Source organism: Nycticebus coucang, chromosome 12, assembly GCF_027406575.1.
Source record: "Nycticebus coucang isolate mNycCou1 chromosome 12, mNycCou1.pri, whole genome shotgun sequence".
NCBI classification, from domain to species: domain Eukaryota; kingdom Metazoa; phylum Chordata; class Mammalia; order Primates; family Lorisidae; genus Nycticebus; species Nycticebus coucang.
This window is the reverse complement of record NC_069791.1, coordinates 58,759,703-58,775,397: the sequence shown is the minus strand read 5'-3', so window position 1 is coordinate 58,775,397 and position 15,695 is coordinate 58,759,703. Positions and strand designations below refer to the sequence as shown.

General features: G+C 42.0%; 1 protein-coding gene and 1 pseudogene across 2 annotated transcripts in view; one reads left to right on the top strand and one right to left on the bottom strand.

Annotated features, from left to right (window-relative positions):
* Positions 1–15,695, bottom strand: part of ERC1 (ELKS/RAB6-interacting/CAST family member 1) — a 663,469-nt gene that overhangs the window by 607,705 nt on the left and 40,069 nt on the right. Inside the window, exon 1 of one of the 2 annotated variants that reach the window (XM_053557121.1) lies at positions 56–2,110. The exons of the other annotated variant lie outside the window; for it this stretch is intronic. The gene's annotated coding sequence lies outside the window, so the exon portion shown is untranslated. Of the gene's footprint in view, positions 1–55; positions 2,111–15,695 lie in introns of those variants that run through there. 2 annotated transcript variants of the gene reach the window in all.
* LOC128562304 (peptidyl-prolyl cis-trans isomerase A-like) lies at positions 56–5,721 on the top strand (annotated as a pseudogene).

Genomic DNA, 15,695 nt, shown 5'->3' with positions numbered 1-15,695 from the left:
TCTTCGCGGGCCCGTTACCCGAGCCCACCGCCGTAGGAAGCAGTTCTGGGATTACCACGGATTCACGGCTGCACTGGACATCCTTTGTCCAAAGAAAGCTGGATCCTCCCACCACATCCTCTTGGCTTTTACGGAACCTGGCCGCGGAAGGTAGTAATGTGAACTGAGGCACTGGGATGTCCACACGGGCATCCCAGAAGACCCCCACCAGCGCACGTCGTTTTTCTGCCAGGAGAGGAGAGCGTTGCGAAAATTAATGTCAATGTTAATGTCCCTGCTCAGTACCAAAGACTGTACGATGTTAGCTGTTTTACTTATCCCGCAGGATAGCTCGGAGGGTCTTTCCCAAACTAGTGCCAGATTTCAGGGAACCCAATATTCCTGTACTGAATTGCAGTCGGTTTTCCTTTGTCGGAGCCATCCAAAGAGGGTACCTAGAACCATTAATTCAAGGATGTAGATAAGGTATCTCTAAAGCAAGAATGGTGTGGATTATATTTATTCCCAGCCTCCTAGTGTTTATTAAAATAATTTAAAATGCCTTTGAGAGGAGTGAAGAGTCATCGTTTTCTCTTCTATGACTGTAATTAACCAGTTTATACTCCTTCATAATACCTATGAGCATTTTCCCTTCTGTCATCAGTAGAGGATGATTACTCACCAACTTCTGTTTCATCCTGCCCGCTAATTGTCCCCTCCCAGGATCACCACACACTTGGATCATTGCCTTTTTCAGGGCTTGCTGTATAATGTCTCCGTCAGTACTTCCAACATAATGACCACCAACTGTTAGACGATGTGCTGCCAGACAGGCATCCTAAAATATTCCGTTTCTTGAACATCCAGCTGTTAACTCAGAAAGGGCCATCCTGCCACCATGTTTCAAGACTTCTGTCATCTAACTCCTGACCTGCTGGTCCTGATACTCCCCAATAGTGTGGTAAGGTAAAAGAAACTAACTGGGGATCAGTATATCTTTCTGTTCTCCATTATGCCACTATCGACTTGTGTAACCTCTAGGTCCTATTTGACTGTAAAATGGAGTTTGAAGTAGGTGTCTGAGATCCATCATATCCCTAAAATATGTGAATCCAGAGGATTAAGAAGCTAAGCACTAAGTTATACACAGGAATACTGTGGTAACACAGATTCAGATTTTTTGTTTGTTTGTTTTTGCCACTGCACTGGTTGTTTCCTAACCTGCCCCAGTTATCTTTTTGAAACCTACATTTGGAACTTTTTACTAAAGCTGGCTGAGTACATTTATTGCCTCTTCTTCCTGAAACCTCATAAAATGATGATAAAAGTGATAAATACCTACACAAAATAGAAAATGAGAAAGCAACAATTGGAAGATAATTATTTTTAATTTGCCATGCACAAGTAAGTATGGTCTGACTAAAACAAATGGAGGAAACCACAATGTAGAATGAGTGCAGAGGATGCTGCAGAAAGGAAGGGAGCCTATCTGCCCAGAAGTGCTCTAGAAAGATTTGGAGACACAGACAGAGGGCAAGAATGAGAAGTCAGAAGAGGACTAAAAACAGAGAGACTAAATAAAGGTCTGTATATGGAATGAAACAGCAGAACTCTCTCTGTATCTCAGATACAATAGCAAGGCATTTATCTCAAGGTAAAAATCAAGTGTTCTCATAATCTCTGGGGAGAATTTGGTCAGCTGTTATGAGTATTGAATGCCTAAGAATAAAGCATTCTTTATTCCAGCACAATACCTAGTTTCCCACCCACTAATGCTATAGTGAAGTTCAGCAAGTTGGCAAGACCTTAGTGCTATGGTTTGGATGTGATTTATTTGTCCCCACCAAATTTCATGTGGAAATCTGAGTACTAGTCCAGAGGTGTTGGGAGATGGGGCCTGGTGAAAGGTGTTTTGCTCATGGGGGAGGAGCCTTCACGAATTGCTTGATGCCTTTCTTACAGTAATAAGTGAATTCTTGCTTTTGCAAGATTGGATTGATTTTGAGGGGAATAGATTACTTCCCTTGAGAATGGCTGTTATACAGTTAGGATGACCCTTGGGTTTGGTCTCTCTTCACATGTGCATGTTTACCCTTGACCTTCACCATGGTTTGATGCAGCACAAAACCCCCCATCAGCAGCTGACCAGAGGCTCCTGCCATGTTTCTTGAATAGCCTGCAGAACCATGAGCTCAACAAACACCTTTTCTGGATGGCACCTGTGGCTCAATGGGTAGGGCGCTGGCCCCATATACCAAGGGTGGTGGGTTCAAACCCAGCTCTGGCCTCAGCCAAACTACAACAAAAAAATAGCCGGGCATTGTGGTGGGCACCTGTAGTCCCACCTACTTGGGAGGCTGAGGCAAGAGAATTGCCTAGGCCCAGGAGTTGGAGGCTGCTGTGAGCTGTGTAATGCCATGGTACTCTACCAAGGGCTATAGAGTGAGACTCTGTCTCTACAAGAAAAAAAAAATAATAATCCCCTTTTCTTTATAAATTACTCAGCATCGAGTATTCCTTTATAGCAACATGAAATGGACAATAACACACCCATGTTCACAAGACTCCTCATCAGCATTCCAATTGCCTCATCTTAAATATGAACAGACAACTAAGGATTATTAGATATTTAAAGAGGTCTCTCGACATAGGGAGAGGGGGAATAAAAAGAAAATGTGACCATAAAGAAAAAAGAAATATCAGAGAATGTAGAAAAATGAAAAAACTATTATATTAGCATACTCGGATGAAGTAACGATGGAAGATTAAAAAGTAGGTGTCAAGCTGGGCATGGTGGCATATACCTATAACCCCAGTTTTTGGGAGTCCGAGGAGGAGGATTGCTTGAGCCCATGAGTTCTGGGCTATAATGTGCTATACTGATCAGATGTTCACACTAAGGTTGCATCAGTATGGTGACTTTCCAGGAGTGGAGGACCACCAGATTACCTAAAGACAGGTAAACTGGCCCAAATTGGAAACAGGATGTCAACTCAGTGCCCGTAGCTCAGCAGTTAGGGCGCTAGCCCCCTACACCATGGCTGGCAGGTTCAAACCCCAGCCTGGGACTGCTAAACAACAGTGACGACTACAACAAAAAAAATAGCCAGGCATTGTGGTGGGCTCCTGTAGTCCCATCTACTTGGGAGGCTGAGGCAAGAGAATTGCTTGCGCCTAAGAGTTTGAGGTTGCTGTGAGCTGTGATACCATAGCACTCTATTCTTACCATGGGGCAGCGCCTGTGGCTCAGTGAGTAGGGCACCGGCCCCATACAGTGAGGGTGGCGGGTTCGAACTGGGCCCCAGTCAAATTGCAACAATAACAACGACAAAAAAAAAATAGCAGGGCCTTGTGGTGGGTGCGTGTAGTCCCAGCTGCTGGGGAGGCTGAAGCAAGAGAATCACCTAACCCCAAGAGCTGGAGGTTGCTGTAAGCTGTGACACCAGGGCACTCTACCGAGGGTGACAAAATGAGACTCTATCTCTAAAAAAAAACAAAAAACGAATTCTTACCATGGCTAAGATGTGATAGTTTACACCTGTAATCCCAGCACTTTGGGAGATGGAGGGGAGAAGATATTTGAAGCCAGGAGTTCAAAACCAGCCTGGGCAACATAAGGAGACCTTGTCTCTACAAAAAATTTAAAAGATTGAAAAATAGGCTGGGCACCTGTAGCTCAGATGGTTAAGGCACCAGCCACATACACCAGAGCTGGCAGGTTCAAATCCAGCCCCGGCCTGCCAAACAACAATGACAGTTCTGACCAAAAAATAGCCAGGCATTGTGGTGGGCACCTGTAGTCCCAGACACTTGGGAGGCTGAGGCAAGAGAATTGCTTGAGCCCAGGAGTTTGAGGTTGCTCTGAGCTGTGATGCCACGGCATTCTACCCAGGGTGACAGCTTGAGGCTCTGTCTCAAAAAAGAAAATAATAAAAAATAAAAAAGATTGAAAAATAGAATTATCAGAAACATTAGATATGTGAAGATAACAGACGAAAATTTATGAGGAAAAATATTTTGCATTCCAAATTATTAAAAATATTTTTTATGGGTGGTGCCTGTAGCTCAGTGGGTAGAGTGCCGGCCACATACCCAGGCCAGCTAAAATCAACAATGACAACCACAACAACAACAAAAATAAATAAATAAATTTGAAAAAAATATATTTTTTTCATGAAAAGCTCTATTCCTAGTTGAATCATCATTAAATTAAAAAGCAGAATGAAAACATTTTCAAATATGCAAGGACTCATGAAGTTAACCTCTGACATACCCTTTTTTTTAAGACCTGCCTTTTTTCTTTTCTTTTCTTTTTTTAAGAGCTGCTTTCTTAAAGACAAGAAAAATGAAGAGGCCAAAAAAAAAGAAAAATGAAGAGGCCAGAGCAATGGCTCAGGTCTATAATCCCAGCACTCTGGGAGGACAGACGCAGCTGGATTGCTTGAGCTCAGGAGTTTCAGACCAGCCTGAGCAAGAATGAGACCCTCATCTCTATGAAAAATAAATAAATAAATAAATAAATAAAATAATTAGCTGGGCTACTCAGGAGGCTGAAGCAAGATGATCACTTGAGCCTAAGAGTTTGAGGGTCCTGTGGAGCTATTACATCATGGCACTCTACCCAGAGTGACAGAGTTAGACTCTGTCTCAGAAAAGAAAAAGAAAATAAAGAAAAGAAAATTGAAGGAGAAAACAGTGTATATCTGTCTACCTCATGTTCAGTAATTACTAGGTCCAATTCAGAAGACAGTAAAAAGAAATCCCAAGAGCTACGCTAGATTAGAATGGAAGGATATAAGTTCTGAGAGAGAAATCTTCTAGAAAAGAGAGAATTCAACTGAATAATTAATTACTATGATAGAAAGCTTAGAAAATGTTGCTTTGGGCTTTGCACATGCTTCCACTTCCTACAGTCATCTGGTATCAGCCATGGTCAACCCCAGCGCGTTCTTCATTATCACCACCTTCGGTGAGCCCTTGTGTCTTGTCTTCTTAGAGCTGTTTACAAAGTTCCAAAGACAGCAGAAAACTTTCATACTCTGAGCACTGGAGAAAAAGGATTTGGTTATAAGGATTCCTGCTTTCACAAAATTATTCCAGGGTTTATGTGCAGGACGGTGACTTCACACACCCTAATGGCACTGGTAGCAAGTCTATGGGGAGAAATTTGAAGATGAAAACTTGGTCCTGAAGCATACAGGTCCTGACATCTTGTTGATGGCAAATGCTGAACCCAACACAAATAGTTCCCAGTTTTTTTTTTTCTGGGGGGGGGGGGGTTGCAGTTTTTGGCCGAGGCTGAGTTTGAACCCACCACCTCTGGCATATGGGGCTGGTGCCCCACTCCTTTAAGCCACAGGTGCCACCCTTGGTTCCCAGTTTTTCATCTACACTACCAAGACCAAGTGGTTGGATGGCAAGCATTTGGTCTTTGGCAAGGTGAAAGAAGGCATTAATGTGGAAGCCATGGAGCACTTTGGGTCCAAGAATGGCAAGGCTGGCAAGAAGATCACCATTACTGACTGTGGACAACTGTAATAAATTTGACTTACTGTTTTGTTTCTGTACCAAACCCTTTCTTTTGTAACTCAGGAGAGCATCCCTCTACTCCATTTGCTCACAATATCCTATAATCTTTATGCTCTCACTGCAGTTCTTTGGGTTCCATATTTTCCTTATTTCTCTCCGTGTCTAGCTGAATTGCAGAGTTAAGCTTATGATTATGAAATAAAAACTAAAAAATAAAGAAAGAAAATGTTGCTTTGGGGGCCAGGCGAGGTGGCTCACACCTGTAATCCTAGCACTCTGGGAGGCTAAGGCAGGTGGATTGCCTGAGCTCAGGAGTTCAAGACCAGCCTGAGCAAGAACAAGACCCCATCTCTAAAAATAGCCAGACATTGTGGTGAGCACCTGTAGTCCCAGATACTTGGGAGAGTGAGCTAGGAGGATCACCTGAGCTCAAGAGTTTGAGGTTGCCATGAGCTATGATGATGCCATGGCACTCTACCAAGAGTGACAGTCTGAGACTCTGTCTCCAAAAAAATAATGTTCCTTTGGGGGAGGAGTTTTAACTTTTGGATTCAACCCTTAAATAAATTATAATCTTGATATAGTTAAAACAGTTTATAAATTATACCAAGATGACAATACTATAATGGTGAAAGTATACCTGACAGTTTAAGATGGTGGAAGATAGAGAAAAAGATACAGGTAAAGTTAAACCATTCAGGAAATTATGTCTATCATTGACAAAAATAGAAATGGTGTTGTTAAAATATTAATATATTGCTACAAGTTGGAAATGTGACAAATGAAGGAGCAAGGAATTGTACGGGCTGTACTGAGCCCACGAAGACACAAGGTACAGGGTTTATCATTAAGCTAAATCATAATCTACATACTCTCTAGGAAATAGGAACAAATGACTTAATTTTGTTAAGATGGCAACACTCCCCAATTAAGTCTTTCAGATTCAATGCAATCACTAGCAAATTTCCAAGTGCCTTTTTTTTGCAGAAATTGACAAGTGTATTCTAAAATTTATACGAAAATGCAAATACAAAGGATCTAGAATAGCCAAAATAATCTTGAAAAAAGAGCAAAGTTGGAATGTTCAGACCTTCCCAAGTTCAAAACAGCATACAAAAACTATAGTGATTAAGGGCCGGGCGCAGTGGAACCTATAATCCTAACACTTGGGAGGCGGAGGAGGGTGGATTACCTGAGCTCACAGGCTTGAGACCAGCCTGAGCCAGAGCGAGACCCCATCTCTGAAAAATAGCAAAGGGTTGTGGTAGCACCGTTAGTCCCAGCTATTTGGGAGGCTGAGCCAAGAGAATTGCTTAAGCCCAAGCGTTTGAGGTTGCTGTGAGCTGTGATGCTACAGCACTCTACCAAGGGTGACCAAGTGAGACTCTATCTCAAAAGCAAAACAAACAAACAAAAAACTACAGTGATCAAGATAGTGGTGCTCTGGAATAAGAATAGACATATAGTGGATGGCGCCTGTGGCTCAAGGAGCAGGGTGCCGGTCCCATATGCCGGAGGTGGCAGGTTCAAACCCAGCCCCGACCAAAAACCACACACACACACACAAAAGAATAGACATATAGATTAGTGGAACAGAACTGAGATTTCAGAAAAACCCCATGTGTTTTGGTAATTGATTTTCAACAAGGATGCCAAGCTAATTTAATGAAGGAAAGAACTGTCTTTTTTTTTTTTGTACAGACAGAGTCTCACTTTATGGCCCTCGGTAGAGTGCTGTGGCCTCACACAGCTCACAGCAACCTCCAACTCCTGGGCTTAAGCGATTCTCTTGCCTCAGCCTCCCGAGTAGCTGGGACTACAGGCGCCCACCACAAGGCCCGGCTATTTTTTGGTTGCAGTTTGGCCGGGGCCAGGTTTGAACCTGCCACCCTCGGTATATGGGGCCGGCGCCTTACTGACTGAACCACAGGCGCCACCCCGGAAAGAACTGTCTTATCAACTAGTGGTGCTTAAACAATTGTAAATCTACCTGAAAAAGAATGAAGTTGAACCTCTATCTCAGATATATAAAAATCAGTTCAAAGTGAATCTAAAATATTCATAGAAGAACACGTAGGTATAAATATTCATGACCTAGAATTAGGCAATAGTTTCTTAGATAAGAAACTGAAAGCACAAGTAACGAAAGAAAGAATTAATTGAACTTCACCAAAATTGAAAACTTTTGTATTATTCAGCTCAAAAAACAAGGAATTTCTGATACATGCTGCAGCATGGATGAATCTTGAAGACAGTATTCCAAGTAAAATAAGCCTGTCTTGCCAGCTGCAGTGGCTCATGCCTGCAGTCCTAGCAACTCTGGGAGGCCACGGTGGGTGGATCACCTGAGCTCACAGGTTCGAGACCAGCCTGAGCAAGTGCAAGACCTCGTCTCTAAAAATAGCCGGGCATTGTAGTAGGCATTTATAATCCCAGCTACTTAGGAGGCTGAGACAAGAGAATCACTCGAGCCCACGAGTTTGAGGTTGCTGTGAGCTATGACACCATGGCATTCTACCAAGGGTGACAAACTGAGGAGAGTGGTACTCTCCTCAAAAACAATAAAACAAAATAAGCCAGTCACAAAAGGATAGATATTATATTATTACCTTTATGTGAGATACCTAGAGCAGTCAAATTCATAGAGACAGCAAGTTTAAAGGCAGTTGGCAAGGGCTTGGGTGAGTGGGGAAGAGTACTTATGTATGTATTTATTTATTTTTGAGACAGAGTCTCACTTTGTCACCCTTGGTAAAGTGTCTTGGCATCATAGCTCACAGCAACTTCAAACTCTTGGGTTCAAGTGATTCTCTTGCCTCAGCCTCCCAAGTAACTGGGACTAAGATGCCTGCCACAATGCCCAGCTATTTTTAGGGCTAGGATCTCACTTATGCTCAGGCTGCTCTCAAACATGTGAGCACAAGCAATCCACTCTCCTCGCCCTCCCAGAGTGGTAGGATTACAGGCGTGAGCCACCGTGCCTGGCCTGGAAAAAATGTTTAATGGGTAAGGAGTTTCAGTTTGTGAAGAAGAAATAGTTCTGGAGATGATAATAGCAATGATTATAAATCATTGTGAATATGCTCTGTGCCACAGAACTGATCTAGAAGTGAAGAAATTCCAGTGCCAATGAGCCCATCTACCATGTAGATCTCGGTTTCTAAATACTATTCCCCTCTAAAGCAAACAAACAACAAACAAAAACAAGATTTCCTGGAAGAAATAACTAATGACTGACTCCTGGTCTGGGGGAGATAATAAGTAATCTACAAGGTGATATTCGAGAATATATTAATGAACTAAATAAAAAAACTTCAAAAGAGAAAAAAATACCTTTATAGTAGAGAAATCCAATAAATGTCATCTAACCAAGCATTACCATTCATGGAACAAACTGACATTATATACCTTCACATGGGATGTGATAGCAAGTACTTAACATTAACCACTTAGAATTCTTGACCAAAAAATTACTTAATCTGAATCTGATCATGACGAAACATTGTCAAGTACTATGAAGTCTAAGATTTTATCATTCCTGCAAGGTAACAGATTAGCCTGCAACAGTTGCATGGATGCTGGTAGAAAATACACAAATCCTGGATTAGAAACAAAGCACAGTTTCTCTCTCACAGCAATAACAATAGTCAAAGTACCATGCCAATTTCTCAAGCCCCATTCCCACAGGGTGATATAATGAGAGCCACGTGAGGCCTATACATGCTTTTGTTGAGTGATAGGAGCGAATCCCAAACTTAGGGGGTACAAATTTTCCATAATGGGGTGCAAAAAAACCTGCCTGACTTTTGCCTTAGAGAGAGACATGCCTTTATTATACGGGGTAGTAGACCTGTCCTCAAGAGAGGCATTATCTCTAGCTTCCAAGGCTGTTCACTATCCAAATATCTTTGAAAAGATGGTCCGGAATAAAAGGACAGTTAGTGCCTCTGCTCACAAGGCATGAAGAAACATGAGATAATAGAAAACTATCTCTCGGCAGCCAGTTTGTGGTACAAGTGAGATACTCTATAAGACAAGTGGCCTGGGGCGGCGCCTGTGGCTCAGCGGGTAGGGCGCCGGCCCCACATGCCGAGGGTGGTGGGTTCAAACCCGGCCCCGGCCAAACTGCAACAAAAAAATAGCCGGGCGTTGTGGCGGGCGCCTGTAATCCCAGCTACTTGGGAGGCTGAGGCAAGAGAATCGCCTAAGCCTAGGAGTTGGAGGTTGCTGTGAGCTGTGTGACGCCACGGCACTCTACCAAGGGTGATAAAGTGAGACTCTGTCTCTACAAAAAAAAAAAAAAAAAAAAAAGACAAGTGGCCTGAAACCATCAAAAACATCAATGTCAGTATCATTGTTATAAATGTTGTCAATGTCCTGCCCATATTCACTCAACTTTATGAGAATGCTGAATCCTGACCATTAGACCACCAGGGAAACCCACTCAACTTTATTATTTCAATGTTCAGCTCACAGATTTTGCATTTCTTCATCTGACATCCCATCGGCAGATTAAATCCATATCTAACGCAGAGAATTAATACCCCCGGAGCAATCCTCAACCAGTGATTGATAAAGTTAGTGCATAAATATTCCAGCTTCCTCGCCCCCCTGAGTGGGATAACTCTAAAATACATAGTTTAGGGCGGCACCTGTGGCTCAGTCGGTAAGGCGCCGGCCCCATATACCAAGGGTGGCGGGTTCAAACCCGGCCCCGGCCAAACTGCAACCAAAAAATAGCCGGGCATTGTGGCGGGTGCCTGTAGTCCCAGCTGCTCCGGAGGCTGAGGCAGGAGAATCACTTAAGCCCAGGAATTGGAGGTTGCTTTGAGCTGTGTGACGCCACGGCACTCTACTGAGGGCAATAAAGTGAGACTCTGTCTCTACAAAAATAAATAAATAAATAAAATAAAATAGAATACATAGTTTACACTAATTTCCTGAGTTCCCCAACAGTATTCAGTGGTAATAGGCGTGATAACACACCTTTTATTGTCTGCTTTCTTTCCCCATCTCACTTCCACACTACTGTGCTGGTGTTTCCTTCACATGGCGTGCAATGGGGAATACATAACATCACGCACTCAGCTATTTGCACATCACCCCAAAAAAAACTACTTGTACTTGAATCTTTGTCTCAGAATCGGCTTCTGGAAGAATCCCAAATAACATGATCTCCAAGAGGAAATGTTAGATACACAATTAAATATGAATGTGGAATTCAGAGGAAAGGTTTAGGTAATTCATGAGTCATCAGCAAAAAAGATGGCATTCTGGTTATCTGTTGCAGCAAGACAGATTACCCTAAACTTTGGTGGCTGAAAGTATTTTATTATAGCTTACAATTTTGCAGATTGTGAATTTGAGCCTGTCTCTTCAGGGCAATTCTTCTGTTCCACATGGTGTCATTTGAGATCATGCCAGTGTATTCAGCCACCGCATGAACTCATCTGGAGTATCCAAGGTATATTCATTGACTCTCATATCTGGTACCTTGGCAGAAATGGCTAGAAGGCCAGGCTCATCTGGAACTGTTGACACAACGCCTACTTGTGGCCTCTCTAGTATGTCTTCTTTGTTGATACTCAGAGCTTCCAGAATGACTGTTCCAAGAGATGGGAACTGGAAACTGCTCACTTCTTAAGACCCAGAAACTGATACAGTTTCATTTTTGTCATTGGTCAAAGTAGTCACAGAGCATGCCCCATGGGAACACAAACCCTCACTTCTCAATGGGAGACATGTCAGAGAGAGTTTGAAACTGCCTTGAATCCACCACAGCATGCAAAGCTGTGAGCCAGGACAAGACAGCAAGGGTATGAATGTGGATGAAGAAGTGCAAGCACCGAAACTTACAATGTTCGGAGACCAGTGAGAGAAAGAAAAACTGATGACAACAACGAAAAGCAACAACAACAAAACAGACAACAGAGGCTGAGGACCATATCACATGTGCTGCTGAGAAGCCTATCAGATGAGAACTAAGAATCAGTGTTGAAATCAGTGATACAGACAGCACTGGGGACCTACACAAGAATAGTTTCTTAGGGTGGGTGAATTGAAAGTTTGATCATCTTGAACAGCGCCTGTAGCTCAGTGAGTAGGGTACCAGCCCCATATACGGGGTGGTGGTGGGGGAGGGTTCGAACCCAGCCCTGGCCAAACTGCAACAACAAAAAAAAATAGCCAGGCATTATGGTGGGCGCCTGTAGTTCCAGCTACTTGGGAGGCTGAGGCAAGAGAATTGCCTAAGCCCAAGAGCTGGAGATTGCTGTGAGCTGTGACGCCACAGCACTCTACTAAGGGCAACAAAGTGAGACGCTATCTCTTAAAAAAAAAAATTAAAAAAGGAAAGAAAGTCTGATTCTTTCCTTCCTTCCTTCTTTCTTATTTTTGAGACAGAGTCTCACTTTGTTGCCCTTGGTAGAGTGCCTCGGCATCAAAGCTCACAGCAACCTCAAACTCTTGGGCTTAAGTGATCCTCCTGCTTCGATCTCCCAAATAGCTAGGACTACAGGCGTCTGCCACCCCGCCCGACTAGTTTTTTTCTATTTAGTAGCAATGAGTTCTTGTTCTTGCTCTGACTGGTCTCAAACGCCTGAGCTCAGGTAATCCACCCACCTCAGCCTCCCAGAGTGCTAGGATTACAGGCGTTAGCCACCGCACCTGGCCTGATTAATTGTTTCAAGAGAGAATGGAATGGGTAGAAATATAGATTTCAAATGCTAACAACTGTTTAGAGAATTTCTGCTATAAATGGGAACAGAGGAACGTACCAGGAGGTGACAGGGGAAATGAGGTCAGCATTATGTTCCTAAGTACCTTTCTCCTATGCTCAGATTCCATTTGAAATCATTTACTTCTGGTTGCTTCTAGTTTGGGACTTGTAGGTGAAGGACTAGCTTTGAATCCTCTTTTATTACCTATTTTATTTGCTTAATAGTTATATATATATAATAGCATATATAGCATATATGCATATATATGCTTATATATATGTAATATATATATATATATGTAATATATATATATGCATATATATATATATTCCCAGCAAGTGACATGCCTGGCTTTAGGCACAAGATGATAAGGAAAATAGTTAATGTAAAATTCAAATTGCTGTAATACTCTACCCAAAAGAACTCAGTTATTAGTTCATTTTCTTCAGATACCTCCTTGTCCCATGAGCCACCTACTCCCAAATGTTATTTTAAACAACCATTTGTAACCACCTCCTCCCAAATGCTCAATCCCAACTGCCTTTCTTTTTTTTTTTTTTTTTTTTTTTTTTTGTAGAGACAGAGTCTCACTTTATCGCCCTCGGTAGAGTGTCGTGGCCTCACACAGCTCACAGCAACCTCCAACTCCTGGGCTTAAGGCGATTCTCTTGCCTCAGCCTCCCGAGTAGCTGGGACTACAGGCGCCTGCCACAACGCCCGGCTATTTTTTGGTTTGCAGTTCAGCCGGGGCTGGGTTTGAACCCGCCACCCTCCGTATATGGGGCTGGCGCCTTACCGACTGAGCCACAGGCGCCGCCCCCAACTGCCTTTCTAAATCAGGATTTCACAGTCCCAATTTGTTACTGTTCTTTCCAGTTGTCACTTTAACCTAAGAGCAAATTATCTTTGTCAACCGCCATTCCTAATATGCCAAATTTTGAAACTGAAAGAATCTTAGGAAGTCTTTTGGTAAAAAGAAATGTTCCCTCATTTTTGGTCATAAATATCTTGTTTTGTTATTTTGAACTATAGGTAGATTCTGGGTTTTTTTGTTTGTTTGTTTTTTGAGACAGTCTCACTTTGTCGCCCTGGGTAGAGTGCTGTGGTTTCACAGCTCACAGCAACCTCGAACTCCTGGGCCCAAGTGATTCTCTTGCCTCAGCCTCCTGAGTAACTGGGACGACAGGTGCCTGCCACAATACCTGGCTATTTTTTGGTTGCACTTGTCATTGTTGTTTAGCAGGCCTGGGCCAGGCTTGAACCTGCCAGCCTCAGTGTACGTGGCTGGCGCCCTACTCACTGAGCTATGGGCACCGAGCCTATAGGTAGATTCTTGAGTGCCTAAAATCATTCTAAATAAAAATCCAGTAACTCCACTAATCAGCAAAATGAGATAATAAAATAATCCTGAAAGGAATGTGACTTTGGATACAAAGATTAAATTATAATCCTATCACTGGAAGTAGAGGTGGGATACGTGAAGAAAATTTTTCTCAGTTCACACTGATAGAAAATTTAAGTCAACAGAATAGAATCAAGAGTTCCTAATTAACTCATCACCAACATGTATAGATACGGTGTCTAGTAAATTTCCTTACAGAGTGTCTTCATTTTACTCTTTCCAGATTTTGTACTTCACACTAATATTGTGTACATATATTAAAATTCTTGTAAATAAGGACAACTATGGGCAAAAGTAACAAATTATTTGTGTATATATATATATTTTTTTTTTACCAAAAATAAAATGTTTAATATTTTATATTATACATACGACATGTATAATACAATTAGTATAACCCTACCAAATCCTCATTAAATAATAGTATTGACTATTATACTTTTGATATGAGCCAATTTTCATTGTGAGCAGTTATTAAATATTTTTATTAGCCTTCCTTGGATCCAAATATATACAGAGGGTGCCTAGAAAAGTCTATACCTTTTATGAAAGGAAAACCCTGTACTAAATTTGTAATATTCAAGTCACATTCGACGTCAGCAATTACAAGAGGTACTCAATGTGGTTTGTTTTCCTCTTTTGTTGTCAGTATATATTATTACAATTTTAATGGTTTTTTTCTTTCCTAAGATACGTATACATTTTTTCAGCACTCTCTGATATAGTCATCCCTCTATATCCCTGGAGGGATTGCTCCCAGGATCTCCCTCCAATACCAAAATCTGCAGATGTAGTTCCTAATATAAAAAGGCATGGGTTACTACCTATGTCTTTCCATATATTTTACATCATGTCTACCTTACTTATATCTAATTCAATGTGAATGCTATGTAAATAGTTATTATACTGTATTCTTTAGGAAAAATAATAAGGAAAAAAGTCTGTACATGATGAGTCCAGAAACAGCCATCCATTTTTTTCCAGAAAAATGATCCTTGGTTGGTTGAATCCATAGATGCAAAACCCAGGGATATAGAGGACTGACTGTGTATGTGGTGTGTGTGTGTGTGTGTGTGTGTGTGTGTGTACCCAGGGATATAGAGGAGTGTGTGTGTTCCATAAGACTCACTGATTCTTAATTTATTCAATATATATTTATTAAATTCCCTCTCTGTTAAGTATAGTTCATGATACCAGGGATATAGTGGACAGGCTCTCTGCTCTTATTGAACTCACTTTCCTAAGGAAAGGACAGGTCCAGACCTTCTCTAGTCTTTCTTCAGCATGCACACAGCCTTGCACACTGCTTTCTGGATTTTCAGAATGTGTTAGAACTTTTCAAAGCTGGCTCAGCACCCGTGGCACAGTGTTTATGGCACCAGCCACATACATCAAGGCTGGAGGGTTCGAAACCAGCCCCGGCTAGCTAAACAACAATGACAAGTGCAACAAAAAATAGCCAGGCGTTGTGGTGGGTTCATGTAGTCCCAGTTACTCGGGAGGCTGAGGCAAGAGAATTGCTTAAGCCCAAGAGTTTGAGTTGCTGTGAGCTGTGGTGGCATAGTACTCTACCAAGGGCAACAGAATGAGACTCTGTCTCAGAAAAAAAAAAAAAGAACTTTTCAAAGCTCTGAGGGATATTTTGCTTTTTAGCTTTTCCATTTGAATTTTAGGTGAGTTTTTTGTTTGCTCTAACATTATCCTCTACTAGGGCAGGAATGAAGTTAAACAATGGCCTCTAAATATTTTTAATAAATGACCTGGGGGAAAGGTTTTTTAACCTGGATAATATCCTAGCCCATTCAAATAAAGGCAGCCTTGCAAGTGGAGACTTGCAGGGCAATACCAGAAATACCAGACAGGTCAAATAATGACAGTTCTGCTAAGAAAGAAGCTCTAAGGAGCTTGAGCTGGGTTTTTACCAGGATTGTGAAATGTTGATCTTTAAGACTATCAGGGATCCTAGAGAAAGGGATGAGGGTAGGGTAGGTTAAAACACCATAAAGCTCTTTGATTTCATTGAGATTCAAACATTTTTCTTGAATAAATGCTTCCATGACTGCCAC